A 17,136-nucleotide genomic window follows, 5' to 3' on the forward strand; every position below is an offset into this window, starting at 1 on the left:
TAGCCTTCTGTTCGTTTCTCTCCAGTTTTGCAGTATCTCCTTTGGACTGGGAGCCCCCGAACTGGACACAGTGACACAGTATAGCAAATGCAGCCTGACGAGTGCTGAGTAGGGAGAAGAATAATAATTTAGTCCCATCTCTTTGCCATAGTCTTCCTCATGCAGCCCAGTATTAGGTTTGCTTTACACTGTTGGTGCATATTCAGCATGATGCCCACCGTGGTGCCCAGGTGGTTTCCAGCAGGGCTGCTCCATAGCCACTTGGTTGGACAAGCGTTGACTTGTTGGACAGCCTGTGTTTCTGTGAAAGACTACCCTGACCCAGGTGCAGAACTTCTTGTTGAACTTGGTAGGCTTTCCTAATGCCCAAGTTTCTCAATGTGCTTCTGGACTGAAACTCTATTGTTCAAGATGTTAAATTTAGTATTTGTCTGGAAACTTGCTGTGGGTGGATTCAGTCTCATCACCAAGGCTGTTGAACAAGCCACTAAACAGTAACAGCCCCAGTGCTGACTTCAGGGGGACTCTGCTTATTCCCAGCTGCCAACCAGCCACCGTGCCACTGATCACTACGCCTTAAGCCTGGCAGTTCAGCTGGTTCCCAGCCCAACTAACAATCTATTTGCCAGTGACAGAAGCTTATTCAATAGTTAATTACTCTTCTCCTTGTTAATTCAAATAATACTTTAGTCACTGCACTATCTGTATCCATTCCAGTTGTGAATTAGGTAAAGTGACTGTTGTGTACAGGTAAATTTTGCAAAGTTCCTTGCTGGGGTAAGCAAGGAGTAACCTGCACATGGCACTGTTCTGTTAATTTTTAAAATACAATGTGAAATGGTCAGCTCATTCTAGCAACAGCCATGAGTGAAGCCAAGTAAAGAATGCAGGGAAATCTTGTCTAAAGCTTACTGCAGTCTTTTGTTGAAACATCCCTGAGTTTTAGAAGTTTTCTATAGTAAAATATAGCAAAATGTGAGATTGTTTTGAAGACAAGATATAGAAAAGGCATTCTGTTGCAGCACTAAGACAAATCAGTAATCTGAAAAGATTTTTTTGTACATTCCATGTACAGAAAGCATATGACAATTACCAAAATTAATTCTTCAGAAAAGTCAGTCTGTTAATAATCAGATTTTTCTTTGGACAAGCCTAGCATCCGATACTTTCATCTGAGTAGATTTAGCTGATTCTTTCTTTCCATTTAATTTTGAAAGTTTCAGCAGGCTTAGGTTTCTTATTTGAGACCAAAGCCATCCTGGCATTCATTTGCTTATATAAGAATCTCATCTTTGATTGGAAAGAGCAAAACAAAATATAGAGATGTTAAAGGTTTCAAAGCATCTCTTTCAAATAGAGCTTTAATCCCACCGAGAGCTGATTCCTCACGTACAAATGGGGTGACAGTCAGAGGTACGTCTGTACTCCAGTACCTTTTTATAAGCTCAGTGCTTAGGGGTGTGCTGGGTATTGGGCTTTTAGGCCAAACTCAGATATTTTAGCTAACAACTGGTTTTATTATTTTTCTGGTTTAGCAAATTTGGGTTCATCTAAAGTCCATGTTTTTCAAAAAGAACATTGTTAAATTGGAAGCATTTTGGAAGAAAGCTGCAGGAATGATTCAATGTGGGAAATTTTCCTTATGGTGAGAGATTAAGAAAAAGTTAACAGATCTCTACCTCAATCTCAAAATACTTATGCAAGGAAATTGTTTTTTCTGAGAATAAATTACTCAAGATTTATAACAGCAGAAGGAGATTTCAGCTCTGGAATCCAAACTCAGACAAAATCATGCTGAAAATATGATGCGTGTTTTCACTAGCAACATTCATATGATGAATCCTTATTACCGGATGTCTAGAAGTCAAGAATGAATGTCTTTCAAACCCTTGCACATTAGCAGCAGTGCATAGGGCCAGGTGCAGGAATTACTGGCAGAGGCTTTGGCCTGAACCATGCAGAAAATCAAACTAGTAAGGTAGTTGCCGGCAGCTTTTGCAGCCCAACCTTCCTGCTGCTGCCTTTGCTTGTCCTTCTTCCTGCTTCTCACCACCTGTGTTCTCTCCTGCCACCAACAGCTGCTGCCTCTTCTCCTCCTTGCATTGCTTCCTCGTCAGCACCATCCTTCACTTCTGCTCTGACATTGCCTCCTCATCTCCCACAGTCCCAGTAGCCTCACAACCGACTTGGGCTATGCTATTGGCTTTTTTTTTTTTTTTTTTTAGTTGGAGTGCTACTCAGTAGTGCTCAGCAAGCTGTGGTGCAAGATGTCCCACGAGGCAGGCACACACCTTGCTGGCAGGAACAGGCAGCCCAGAAAATCACAAACAAGCTCTTCCCTGTCCATCTGACGGCACAGAACAGTCCTAACAGCAGGATTTAAACTACACCAGCACTTCTTGTAGCTCTTTTCTACCGTTGGTTTCAGTCTGCATCTGAACTATGTGTGGGGAATAGATTCTTGTTTGGTTCCAAGTTAGATACAAACAGGAGGATTATGGGCACATGTGGATTTCATAGGTAGGTGGCAACGGTATCTGTGGCTGAAGATCAGAGGAGGTGGTTTAGGCTTATTGCTATTTTTTCCAGCTTCCATGGCCATTTAGAAAACCCCACAAAACTACCTTTCAGAAATCTGTTTGTGGAAAAGAGGAGGAGTATCCAGGCACAGAAATACAATGTGTTCTGACATATCTAGTGCAAAGTAAGTGTTTGGGGTTTTTTTTTCTTTTATTTTAAACAATGACATTGAAAACAAATGGATACATGAAAAGAAACAGTACCCTCCCTGAGGTTTCAGCTTTAATAAACCACATTACAGAATCCTGGTCTTTCACCATATGGTGGGACCTGACACATCTTCAACATTTCCACCGTCTTTTTGGACAAAAAAAATCAAGAGTTAAGGAACTGGCAAAACAAATACATGACTGAAAATGTGTGTGTTATTAGCGAGAGTGCTTTTGGCAGGCATGTGTTTAGTGTGCCTGCTCTAGTGTTTTACTGGCGCTCTGCTGCTGTAAACAAATCTGAAAGGAGAGGAAGATTTAGAACCTAACTAACGAGCATGAATGCTACAGAAAGGAAATGAAGACGAATGGCTATTGACCCTGCTCTTGCTTATTAGGCAGCAATTAATTTTTCAACTGATAAAACTGCTTCATCCTATCAGATCCCCATGGTGGAATTAGACAGCCAATGCTTGAGGGCCTGTGTTTCCCAATAACACCCACAGGGCAAGCCTTTTCCAGCCATCCGTGAGCCTTGTCTGGCTCTCCCCACCTTGGATTCCTCTGTGGTGGCCTTAGGATCAGCCTTTCCCTTAATTGCCCATCTGGGTGACATTGAAGGATGTTGGCACTTTTGCTGGCTCTGCTTGGTTTTGAAATAGAGAAAGTGGAAGGCTGGGTCTCGGAGCCAAAACTCTATGAAAAGTGGATTTTCACCTCCAGAACAGCATTACAACTCATTTCCACTGTATAATGGAGGGCAATTATAACGTTGTGTATGCTTTGTCTGGAGTTGATTCTCCAGCTGTTGAAACAGTATCTTTTTAGGTTAAATTAAACGAAACTGTAGCCAGCATCAACATCAAGCTCCAAAAATGTAATGCTTAAATCTTTCAGGCCAGATGCTGATGTCCAAAACACTGCTGTGAATCTAGAGGAATTTCAGTTTTACGCTAATGTATGTGAGATCAAGGAGCTGGTTTTCAGCCAGTGATCTGCTTTCACAGGTGTGCCTTATTTTCAAGTGCCATCAAACTAATTTCTCCCCATCACTCTAAAGTTGTTGAAGATTAAAGGTAAACATTGCTGGTAAAAGAAGAAACATCAAAAAAACAAGGTGGAGAAAAAAGCTACAACTTCCTAGTTAAATTCTAGTTATGGAAAGAACATTTCTGGGACATTTCCTTTTTTTTCAGTCACAGCAAACTCAAACTAAGCTGGCCGAGTACAATCAAATATTGCTGTTTCTTAACCAGAAAAACATTCACACAAGCTTTATGAAGAAAACTTGAAGAACTGTGTTTTGATCACTTTTTCCCCCCTCCCCCCTTCATATGTAAATATTCAATTTTTATTAAAGACAACTGATATAAAGTTTGTTCTGTTGCACTCCCTGTTATCTTAGCCTGGCTTTGCTGTGAGCACTCCTTAGGGAACTTGGTGAGAAACCTTTGTATTGGGGGTTGGTTTTTTTTTCAGTGCCAAAAACTCGGCAATTGAGGGGAGGGGAATGGAATTAAAATAAAATTCCTTAAACTGAAAAAAGTGTGTATGTGGATGGGAGGAGCGGGGGGCTCTGTTTTTCACCACTACACCTCAAAAATAGCTGAAGGAAATTTTCCAGCAATTTCCATATACCGTGCACAGTTCATCCCTGGACTGGGACCAAACATGGAAAGGATCATTCCCCAAAGGAGAATTTGGGAGGGTTTAAAATAATATGTGAAAACAGAGAGCAGTAATGGAAATTTGCCCGTAAACAGAGCTCTTGCATCCTGTGTTGAATGAAATACTGCCTTAAGGAAGTACTTTTTCAGTACACAAGGGCATTTAAAGTTAAGTACCCAGGTAGTATTGTACCTCCCTCATGTCCTCTGGGTGCTCAGCCAGCCTGGAGTTCCTGCAGCCGTGGGCTTGGCAGGTTTGCAGGCAGAGCTACACAATCCAGTCGTGATTCCCAGGCATGTGCTGGCTGCTGGAGCCATCCCAGGGAGACGCGTCTGAAGCATGATATAGCACTGTGAAAAATAGTGTGTTACGGCCTTGGCCTGCATTCACCATCCCAACTGGTTCACTGGCCAAGAGTCTCACTCCTTTCTTGCTGCCCAGTATTATGCTTGGGCACTACATGTGGGGACAGCAATGTTCCTAGTGATCATCACCTTTTGCAACAGGCAATTAGAGCTTCACTGCCATTTTACCCAGGCATGGTTAAAGGAGCGTAAATCCCATGTACAAAACAGTACTGGGCTAAGAAAGTACATTCATCTGTCCCCAGCCTGAAAATAAAGCCATCCACCTCAGTTGGGGGGAGGAGGGGGGGGGGGGGGGGAACGGGCACAAATACTTTTCTATGTTCTTTAAAGAAGAAAACCTATTTTCCTACTAGGACAAGGTTTTTATTAGTACAGTCTACATAATACAATTATGTATTTATGCACCAGCTTTTCCATTTTCTGTCATTTCAATAAAAGCAAGCAAACAATAGGATTACTTAAACAGTTCTTCCAAACAAGCTCCAGCATGTTGCAAGACAGCTTCGTGTTTTGCCTTGATGATTTGCTTTGCTTCTTAAACGGTGAGATTCTTATCTGTTTCATAACATGAAGAAAAAGAGGAACTCATCCTCCCTCCTCATTCCTTTCCACCCCAAAATCTTTTCTTATCTTTTAATTTAACAACATGATATGAAATACACAAGACTTGAAACTGCAAGCATGGTCTCATTAGTTTCAGCGTGAATTATGCTTTGCAGGTCTGTATGTATAAATAGCAACTAAACCCAAAATGATTCCTGGGCCAAAACCCTTTAAGCAACAGAATGAATATGGTGGTCATAAAGCAAGCCAGGATAACATGGTATTAGAAATTCAAGCTGAAGTGCCCTTCCAAGTGCATTGAAAAATTCACATGTTAAAATAAATGACCTTCTAACTCATATATTCTGTTTTATTACCCTTCTAGTAGTGCCATACATAGATATCTTGGCTAACCTAACTCTTATTTTGTAGAGGTGCACATGCCAAGAAGAGCTGGCCAAGAGGAAAGTCTGCAGAGCAACTCTCCCCCATTCACAGGCAATACCCAGCCAGCTAGCGATCCGAATGATTCGTGTGCGAATGTGAATGGCTCTGCCCAGGACTAGTGCTCTGCTTGCAATATTCTTTTGCAAATGCTCAGCTGTTGCATATTTTCATACAGGGTCCCTCTTGCCTGGGATAAACAAACACAACAGCAAGCTCCAGAAGAAATAGGAAACCCAGACCAAAGAACGAGACCACACATCAAATAAACTCTTAACAGTAAGTAACAGGTCAAGATAGTATTTATTCTTCAAATGTTTATTGTTTATTTGTATTGTAGCAGTGCTTAAAGGCCAAGGGTGCTTTGCACTAACCACTATTCGGGCCTAATAAAAAGCCTGAGCTTCAAGGACAGGCCCATCTGCCTCTACATTTACATTCTCTGGTTTTATATCACTCATTTGACTTTGGTATATCAAAGCTCTAGAGGAAATTTCATTCACCTTCCTTCCTTTCAGATCTGAAATCCCAAGAGCTCCAATTCAAATCTTCTCCTGTATATTTATTGCTTACTAAATGAGATACAGGAAAGGATTATAATTCAGGCTGCAAAATTCTACCTTCAAAAGCTAGGAAATGCCAGATTAAATATGTAATAGCAGTTCAGTCCTCTTAGGTATTATATAGATTAAGATACAAAACATAATTTTTCTTTTCCCCTGGCAACCTTGCCTCATTCAGTGCTGGCAAACAAATCAATGAGCCATGGCTCAGTATTCTCTGTTATTCAGGTGGCTGAATGTATGTCATATGCCTCCTTCACTGCATACTGGTCAAAGTCCTGGGTGAGAACTGAACATTTAGTTTCTTGGTTTTCTGTGATGCTCTCTATTGGTGCATCTGAAGGCTTCATGAACATTTCTAAGTTTTTCTTCAGGAAATCCCTGGAAGTGATTCTGTTTTTACATTACAAGCAAAAAATGATGCGGGGGTTGGAACACTTTTCTTGCCAGATGGTGTCATGGGTGGTTGCTTGCCTCAGAAACAGAGGGATTGGGGAAACTGAGGTAGATTTCCAGGGTCTGGAGGCACGTGTGCCCTCAGAGTAGTCTTCTTGCTGTTCCCTGAAGCTTCTTCAAGTCTTCTCAAATCCCAGCTCCTTCCTCTCTTTGCTTCTGCAGTCTTCCTTCCTCAGGCATTTCTTCACAGTCCAAGGACCTTCAGTTTTTAAGTTTTCCTCTCTGAGCTGACAGCCCAAGTGACAAATCATCCTCCTCATCGTCCAGTCTCTCCCTCTCCCATTGTCATGGATGTACTTGGCATCTGCAGGAAAAAAACATGACTGGGATTTTGACAGGAGGGCTCCAGTGCCTCAAGGATTAGACCAGCTTTCCTGTAGTGCTTTTAAAACCAAGGTCCAGGACTGAAAGTGTATTTCATTGGCATCCAGCTACTACTCAAGCACAGGAATGGTCTACCTGCAGATATTCTTTTCTTCTTGTAAAATTCCTACCATTTCTAAAGGATGTCTTAGAACAAACTGCCAAAGGATCTTTTTTACTTTTCATTGTTATTAAAAAAAAATAAAAATTCTGTTGTGGTTTAATCCCAGCTAGCAACCAAACACCATGAAGCCACTCATCCACTCCCCCCACAGTGGGATGGGGGAGAGGACTGGGAGAGTAAAAGTGAGAAAACTAATGGGCTGAGATAAAGAGAGTTTAATAAGTAAGTAAAAGCCGTGCATGCAAGCAAAGCAAACCAAGGAATTAATTCACCACTTCCCGTAGGTAGGCAGGTGTTCAGCCATCTCCAGGAAAGCAGGGCTCCATCACACATAACGGTTACTTGGAAGACAAGTGCCATAATGCTGAATGTCCTCCCTTCCTTCTTCCCCCAGCTTATATACTCAGCATGACGTCATAATGTCTGGAATATCCCTTTGTCTGGTTCAGGTCAGCTGTCCTGGCTGTGTCCTCTCCCAATTTCTTGTGCCACTCCAGCCCTCTTGCTGGCAGGGCCCAAGAAACTGAGAAGTCCTTGAATTTTGTAAATGTTACCCAGCAACAACCAAAAACATTGGTGTGCCATCAGCATTGTTCTTACACAAAATCCAAAACACAGCACTACACCAGCTACTAAGAAGAAAATTAACTCTATCCCAGCTAAACCAAGACAATTTCCTGGCCCTAAATTTCCTAATTTCCAGTGTCTACTCCAAGTGTTTTTGGGAAAAAAGAAAGGCAACTTCCAAGATCATTGCATGAGAATTGGAGATTCATCATCTGTGCTTGAGAGTGTTCTAGGTATTTGGTGTTCTGTGGTGATGCTGTTAAGATTCACTTGTTTCCCAATGCCGTTTCCATGGTAAGAAATACTTGGCTGGAGATTGGATATGTGATAGAGGAACAACAGTGGGAAGTCTGTCAGAGAGAGCCTTCCGTGCCTCCTGGGTATGTTGTAGCTCTAGTTACAGTCCAGCTTTAACATGTTTTTGGGGGGTTGTGGTGTTTGTTTTTTTTTTAATCTAGGAAAACATTGATGCAATCAAGTTGCAGATGAAGATAACATTGCATTAGAGCTGTATTTGTACCAAGAAATTCAGTGCTTCCTGTATCTTCTATAGGACAGGCTGGCCCAACAGTGCTTTGTAAGAAAGCAAGCATCAAAACGAGCGTTTAGAGAAATCCAAATCTTGTTGTGGAGTACCCCAGATTGTCATGCAACTCCTTGTTAAAGGAGCATGAAGAACAAGTAGTATCTGAAGCAAAAGTGAGGGATGAACCAACTGTAGGCTCTGGCTCTGGTTGCCCCGAGGTGGCCTCTTCTGTATCTCAGTGTCTGCCGGGTGCTGCTGAGCATCTTGGTGACTGGACTGCAGGCAGCATCATGGGCTGGCCAGAACAGCAAGAGAGCTCACATTGAGTCCATGGGTGTTCAACAGGTAGGCTCTGAGTCTGCTCATGCGTTTAGCAAGCGTTTGAGAAACATCCCTGAAACCTCAATTCTGCTCTGGATAGTTTCTTGTTGTAGAAAGAGTGCATTTTCAGAAAGGGGTGGCTGCCCCAGGAAATTCAGCATGCTGAGTTAATGCAATTGTTCACATTTGCTAAAATGTGAACAATTTTGAACACATTTGCTAAAATGTTCCAGTTGCTGAAAGTGAAAGTAGTATGACTTGAACCTGTTGGATACACTTATATTTCTTGGATTCAGTTATATTTGCTGTGCTAAAAACGCTTTGAAACCGTTACAGTTGTGACACAGTGTTTTAGATGAATAGCCAAGAGCCTACAGACCCCTTGGCTCCAGTGCTCTTCCTTCCCATCTCACCGCACAGGATCGAGCCCTTGCGTTGCGTTGCTTGCACGTCGCACCCAGCACGCCCTGTCCCAGACCCACAAAGCGTTCAGTTCCCACACAGGAGAGACTTCAGAGGCGTTTCGGAGCGATCAGGTTTTCAATCCCGACGGCTGCCTTTTCCTCCCTGTGCGGCTGGACTTCAGTCGCCGTGTTCCCCTCCTCGCCCCCGCCCCGGGGCAGATTTTTGTGCCCCGGAGGGAGCAGCCTTGCTGCGGGTCCCGGCCGCCGCGGCTGCTGACAGCAGAGGGCAGCAAGAGACAAAGAGCGTTTCATAAACTGGGTAAACTGGGTCAGGTTCCACTTCCCGGCGTTGGCTCTCGGGATGCAGCGGCCCCGCCGCCAGCCCCCGGCCCGGAGCGGGGCGGCGAGCCGGCGGGTGGGGGGCTCGGCAGCCGCGGGGCGCGGGGTACGGGGGCTGTGCCGAGCGCGGGGCTTTGCCCGGGTACCAGCAGCGCCATATGGCACTTCGGCATGCTCGTGTCGAAAAGCTACAAGGAGCTGAAATTAGCTACGGTTAGCTTTCACCGCGCGGCAACATGTATCGCGTAATTGAACCATGAATAAATGATTTCTTACATAATGATGAGCGCTGCTGGGTTGCATTCCTTGCCCCCTCTACTCTGCAAATCTCTGAAGAGGGATGTATGTTTGGAAAATATTTTGTACTGAAGGACAAAGCAAGAAGGTCAATGCTACCATCTGATTTTTAACAACTGGTATTTTCTCTTCTACAGACTCATAGAAACGGATCATTTTTGCTTGGTTAGCTAGTGGTTAAATAAACAAAACCTGGAGTAATGCAACTTTCCCTTCACTCTCCCGCCAGTATGTACCCTAAACAGGTCGTGTTGGTGGAAGGGGGAAACCCAGCTGCTGGTGTCCTCTCAGGTGACAGCACTTGCAAAACCGGCAGCCACATTTCCCGGAGGTGAGGGTAGCTGCTCACAAGTGTAGGAACTGCAACTGCCATCACAGTTCGTCTTCATGCCTACCTGTAAAGGAGCATGTTGGCAGCATGTAAACAATAATGTATATGGCCTTAGGCAGTCACAAATCAGCTCTGTGATCTGGCACAAGCAAGTGCCGTGGGGTGGCTCCTCTGCTTGCTTGCCCTGGCAGTGCCAGCAGCAATGTCCAGCTTGTACATCATCTTCACAAATGGTCTCATTACCTGAAAGGTGAGTGGCCCTAAGCTCTTCACATCATTAAGCTTGTCTGTTCAAATTATTGCTTTCATGGTGTACAAACATTTGCAAAATCCATTATAGTCTTCATGTTAGAGAGACCTCTTACACTAACAGAATAATCATGGAGGTTCCCTTCCACATAAAAGAAAGGAGTTGGGATCGTGGCCTTCTAAAGGTCTCTGTTTCTCCAATGTAGGGACAGAGATGCTTAAGGAAGCATAGCAAGTCGTTCCAATGGATTTGAGAACTGTGCGTGGGGGGTGACAGAGGAGCAGATAAAATATGAAAAGCAATGTGAAGGGACCCTCACTTTAGATAAAATAAGTTTCAGAAGAAGAGAGCACTTTTGACTTGTTTGTGGTTTTAATTTCTTTTTAACATTGTAAAATAAGACAGAGCACTTTTGTTTAAGCATGCTGGCCTACTTTCACCGAAACTCAAGAAGTTCATCCTAGCTCAGATTCTCATCAATCAGTTCCTTCTATAGAAATCACAAGTGTGCTATAGTGCGTGTTTTATTTTTTGCAGCTGCCGTCAAGCAGTGTGCCCCTCTGCCAAGCATGGGGCCAAACCCTGGCATTTTTTCCTGCTACCACCAGCTGGCAAAGTGATAAGATGGTGCTCAGCATGACAGGGCACATTTTGATGGCATGCAGCAGACGAGACAGACTTCCAGTCTGGTGAAACTGTTCTTTATTTTAAAATTCTCATGTAATGTACTCCTAACCCTTATTTATTTTTTGTTTAAACATCTTCAGTTTGGACCATCTTCCGCATTAAGTCCATATTTCAATGTTAAATGAAATTCTTTGATAAAATTAATTGTATTCAGTGCTGCTATAACGCAAGAGCTGTAAAATGTAGAAGAGGGCCAGTTTCTGTCTAGAAGGTCTTCTAATATTTTATGTTATGCCACCCCCACCCCCCCCCACCCCCAATTTAGGAGCAAGATTTGGGCCTAAAATCCAGGACAGGCTCTATGTTGAAGTCAAAACAACGACAGTTTTTTTCTTAAACAGGCTGCTATTGGAGGCTGTGGTCACTTTTATTCCACGGTAATGAGCACCATACAAAAATCTCAGATGGACACCTCTTAACTTCAAGAGGCAAATATAATGAAATATTGGGTGGCAAACACCTCTGTTTAGTTTAGCTCTACATTCGGTACCATTGAGTGTTGTGGACTGGACAAGCGCCTTCCCAACCTAGCGGAATTGCCACTGGCACTGGGGAGACAGCCGTGCAGAGCAGCCCATTATCGCTCTCTAGGAGCTCTTAGAAATTTTTACATAATGATCTGCTAAGAAATGCCATGTCTGATGACCTTTTTTTCAAGTTTAATATTGCTCTCAATTGAGAAATTTTCAAGTGGATTTTACAAGCATTCCATCTTCTAAGGGGAAAAAACACCCCAGCTGCAGTGTTTATTGACCAAAACCCCACATCACGGAAGCACGCTCCACTTTACATTATCCGTTGTAGTTATGATTTTCCAAAGACTTCTAGGATCTAAATAAATAGTGGAAATGAAATGTAATTTTAAAATAAAGAGAATTTCTAACATTAAAAGGTTCTAACATAAAACAGGTAATAGACTGATTCCTTCATCTTAGACAGTAGAAAGTGAATGCTTCTCATAAATTTGGAAATAAATTTGTGGGTTAAATTATATATCTGCTGAAGAAATCACATGTGTAGAGACTGAGGATGAAAAATTAACTCCTTGACCCAGTCCTGCTACTGAGCAGAATTCTGGCCATAGATGAATTTGCACAGAGTTTATCCCATTCCAATATTTTGTAGAAATCTGTCAAAAATACTGCAGGATGTATTTTGTCACACTGCCTCATTTCTCTGTTGATATTTTCCTTCATTTTTTTCATTCCTGTTTCCTTCCTGGAGTATTGCTGCATAGCAAAAGCCCCTACATGTTTGTTAGTGAGCTGGAAGAAGTGCAACATACCCTTGCCTTTAGGCATAACACACTAACATCATCCCATACAATTAACTGCTTACAAAACATTTCTTTCTCTCACTGTTCATAGCACATATTATGGATTACTTGCTGAAATTTGTCTTCTCACCTAGGGCAGGAATCTGCTGCTTGGTAGACTTCCAGAACATGTCACCCAGGCATCAAGATAGACTTACACTGCTTGCTTAGCACGAAAAGTCCTTTTCCCCACCTGGAATTTCACAGTGATTGATTTCCTGCAAAGCACCTCACTCCAAAGTGAATTAGGAATTGGACTCACCTCCTTCCTGCTTCAGGGACCACGCGTGTTTTAATAGCCAAATCCTTGTGCTAAGCTAAGTTTCTCCCCAAAGGGTCGGGCTAGGACCACTGGGCATGGCACTGTGGAGATGCAGCCACGAGTTCTAGTTGTAATCTTTCACTCACTTCCACACTATGTGGGCTTGACCAAATCATCTGGGGCAACATTTCTAAGCATTCTGTCATTTTGACATTTCCCACAATTGACATTTACTTAGTAAAGCCTTTCTTCTCTTGTCCCACCTCCCTGTGCAGGGCTGTTTTCAGAAGAAGTGGCCAGTGAATAGTGTAAGTGTCAATCAACAGCTCTGAAAACCAGGTCATAATTCACTGTTAATGCCCCCCTTCTAAGCAAGGCTGAAAGCCTCTTTCCTTACGTTAGCCTCAGTGGCCCAATCAGTGGTTTTTTTCCAAAGCTATAATCTGTCTCCTAGCAAATTAAGTTGATTTCTACAGTAAAAGTGCCACAGTGTTGGTTCCCAGCCCCCACCACCACCACCCTCCCCCACAATCTGTTAACATCACGAGAACAGAAATTTCCAAACATTTGTCAGAGAAACACATTCTTCTTTTAACTATTTACCTCAGAAAAATGAATTAACTCTCCTAGATTTATTTTGTTAATGGTGCCTAGATACAGTGCTGTTGGGTACACTGGAAATTATCCTAAATAGAACTCTCCTGGAGAATTCATTTGGAAAATAACTGAATGATACTAAAAAGCTTTAGAGATGAAGATGCAACTGTCATCACAAACACTTCTTAATGGGCTCTATTTTAAGTATAAATATTTTGCATTTGGGCTAACACCTTCATGCTACATTTCAGTCTAATTGTTTTTAAAAGCAAACAGAAAATGCTTGAATAAAACTATGTAATGGGAATTGTGCAATTATTTAATGCATTTATTTATGTCAGCAGGTAAAGGGAATTTGAAGCATAAGAACACACATGCAGATGGCAAGGGAGGGACAATAAGTGTGACAGTCTGGCACATGGGTAGGCGTACAATACTTGAAAGGCATTCCCAGAACCTCAGTATTATAAAATTTGGCACTGTTTTGTGACCCAGGTGCGTAACTGATTATGAGTCTTGTAAGATTTGTCTCTTGGGGTGAGAAGACAATGTGGGATCTAGACACCTTCTGTGATGCAGAACCTGCAAAATGAGCATGGGACAGATCAAACAGGGGAGTATTTCTTCACTGAGAAAAGTTCCCAGTCTGTTCAACCAGTGATGGAGACTCACCCAGGCTGCCGTGTTTGGACCCCAAACTATGGACCTGCCTTTCACTATGTTACCTTTCTTTCTCCCAGCAGACACCAATACACACTTTTTCTTGGACCTTCCCAGCATTCTCCCTAGTCATTCCTGTGTGCCTACTTTCATGTACATGCTTGTTTATGATTTATAGCTTTTGTGACACAAGGGTTTCTAAAGCAGGTTTTTATTTCAACAGCCTGAGATCAGTAAGGATTTAGACAAAACAGCAGGCTACTTGCATGTCCAGTCCCATTTTTCTCAAAACACGATATGGCTCTTTGGATTAAAGCTGTCCTGCTTAGCCATGGAAACCAGCTTCAGCAAAGGTCCGCCTGAGTGATCTGCCAGCTAGTCACCATCTTGACGGGGCACGATTTTTTCCTTTCTGTCCTCCCTCTTTGTCTCTTCCATGGGAACACGAAATTATCAAGAGTTTCTGTGAGTCTCTGTTGCTGACTTAGTACTGGGTTGTGTAATTTTTCTTGGCATTTCTTGGGTGTTATAGAACAGCCTGAAGCTATTTCACAATCGGCATCATCTAAAAAAAAACCTGACTGTAGAAACACATTGACATTCACAAATCAATCACAGCTAGCCCTTAATCCTAAAGCTCTCTATCAGTGTTTTTACAGGATGACATGCTGCATCTATTTGTGTCTGGTGCATCTTTGCTGCCTTCGTTCTCTGGTGTTTCTGACTCTTTTCGTGGATACCTTATACTCTTCAGAAGAAAAGCCATGAGTTTTCCTTGGGAGACCCATACCTGCTTTGCGCTTTTTGGGAAATGTTGGCATGTGCCTGTTTTTGGCAAACTCAAACTTTGTTTCAGCTGCCTGGTTTTGAAGTGGACTTCCATGGCTCTTAGAAATTCTTGCAGTTCTTATAATTGTAGCAGTAGCTCTTCCTATGGTGAGATCTCTTTCATTATTTTCAAATCCCATCTACTCTTATATGAGCAGGTTTGAATCAAGGGGTGAAGTGCTGAGGGTTACAGGCATTGCTTTGTATATTTTACAGTCAACAGTGCATAGTTCAGTCTTGAGGCAGTTGTTTTTGGATATCCCCTCAACTGGATTGTTTAATCACTGCCATGTGCCCTAAATTCCACTGATGCAAAATGGAACTGCAAGGTTTGCCATCTGTTGCTCTGTCAGTGTCTCGAAGAAGCCAGACACTAGAAAGAGAAAACTATTAGGAAAACGTTCTTTTCCTGCTTTAAAATCTATGCAATTGACATTGCATCTTGTGAGAAAAAGAATTTTTTTGATGAATGCTTTGAAAAATCCCAAGATTAAGTATTAAATATTGAAATTTCTCTTTCTTCCTTTCCTCTCAAAATACATATTGCCACAGAGAACTGGGGATCAGTGTGCTCTTTGGGATGCAAGACCATTGTTTTGGAAAGTAAAACACTGGGGCAATTCACAAGGCATTTTAGGCGAAGCTCTTTGGCTCCCACATGGCATTCCAGTGCAGGCAGTGAGCTGTGGGGAGCATACCAGGTAATTCATACCCAAAAGAATTCAAAAGGGAGGCAGAAAAAGCTATTCTTCCGAAAAGCAGAAGTTCAAATCCTAAAATAAAAGAAGGAAAGTATGCAAACAGGATTTGCCTGTAGAGCAAATGACATGCCTTGGGTATGCTATGGGGTTTGTCCCATGGCCCATCTGTGTTACAAGGCAGTGTAACGCCCAGATTATGGCATGCATTCATAGGCCTTTTCAAATACTTAAATGTCCTCGATGCTGTAACAATGAGACAAATGCACAGACATACCTCTCACACTGTTCCATGCCATTTAGGTGAAGCTAATCCTTTTACAGTCGAGATTGTAAATAGCTTCCAACCAAAAGCCTAATTTAGGTATCAACATTTCATTCTCTGTTTATACAGAGCCTGGTGCAACGACATCCTGATCCATGAGTGGACTTCTTTAGCAATACTGCAATATGATTAACAGATCTTTCCTTTTGTGCCAAGAATGGTATGGGGCCAAAGGAAAATGGCAGAATACAAGAAAAAAAATGCCTATGGAGAAAGAAGAGGAATCCAGAGTGTGCCTACTCTTTGTGTTGTGGTGATTAGATTTCTACTGATGTAAGTGGTTTTGAATTAAGCAGTTGGTGGTCGATATAAAAACGTAGTCAGAGAGATGGAAATAATTATTTTAAAACCCTAGATGGTTATGCTGCAAGATGATTTCTCTTACAAGTCTCTGTTTTTATGGATTTATGACTGCATGAAGGAAAGTTCTTCCACATCTGAACCTTACAAGCTTGGCACTTTTGCTGCTGAAGTCTTGATTTCACATCTGTATGTAGTCCTACAGCACTGAGTGGATCCCCTTCTGGGTGTGGAGATATACTTCGTTGGACCATGGGAAAATATCTGTATTTAGTAGGTGATGCTCCAGATGTATTAGAACCTCGTGGTTTAGGATGGGACAGACCTTTCCAAAAGAAGCATGTACTAAAGGTCAAAGTCTTGTCTACAAAAACACATCTGAAAGCTCCAAGCTGTTGACCCATACAACCAGCTTGATAGAAAATGCTACAAGCAGTCACTGGAGGAAGATGAGAAGCTTCTGCCAGACACCAGATGAAAGCAGGCTAGCTCTTCAGGCAAAGCATACACTTTTATAAACATTTAGTCAAGTGTTACTGTTTTCAGTCACAGCTGCTTGGGTAACTCCCTATAACCCTCATAATTATTTTCTGTCTTTCTGAAGAAGTCAGTAAGGAAAAAAGTGGTGGGTTGTGGGTTTTTTGGGGGGGTGGGTGGGAGTGGGGTTTCTTGGGTTTTTTTTTTTGTAAATAAAATAATGTCTTAATCTGTCATTTCCAAATCCAGTGCCCTCTATGCTGAAACTTCGAAAGTATGCATTTATTTATTTGCTTTGCATTCTGGCTACACACACAGCTGACATTATTCTCTTTCTAGTTTTAAATTGTGAATCACATTTTGCCCCTCCTATCTCAACCCATGCTCCAGGAACTGACTGATTCCATAGAGATCAAGAAGAAAAAGTAGCTCAACAGTTTGTGACTCTATATAAGGAACTTCAAAAATTTTACCTATTTGTTTTCATGTTAGTCCAAAGACTTTAGGCTGAAGCTTTTCAGACCTTAGAGATTAAATTGTATGCCCCATGGTAAAAGCAGATGAGATCCCTGATCCTTGTCAGTATAAGCTGAAGAAAATTCCTCTCTGATCCCAAATCTAACACAGCTGCACTCTGACCAGATCAGTAAGACATACTGCAGGTTTTAACTGTCAGTACTGCTTTATTACATCC

General features: G+C 42.2%; 1 long non-coding RNA gene across 2 annotated transcripts in view; it reads left to right on the forward strand.

Annotated features, from left to right (window-relative positions):
* LOC114010691 (uncharacterized) overlaps positions 1-16,595 on the forward strand; it is a 49,656-nt gene extending 33,061 nt beyond the window's left edge. For both annotated transcript variants that reach the window (XR_003552276.2, XR_008746082.1), the window contains 2 exons: positions 5,931-6,031; positions 15,735-16,595. This is a non-coding gene — a long non-coding RNA (uncharacterized LOC114010691). The remainder of the gene's footprint in view (positions 1-5,930; positions 6,032-15,734) is intronic.
* Positions 16,596-17,136: the final 541 nt, after the last annotated feature.

Source organism: Falco peregrinus, chromosome 2 (assembly GCF_023634155.1).
Source record: "Falco peregrinus isolate bFalPer1 chromosome 2, bFalPer1.pri, whole genome shotgun sequence".
In the NCBI taxonomy this organism is placed as follows: Eukaryota; Metazoa; Chordata; class Aves; order Falconiformes; family Falconidae; genus Falco; species Falco peregrinus.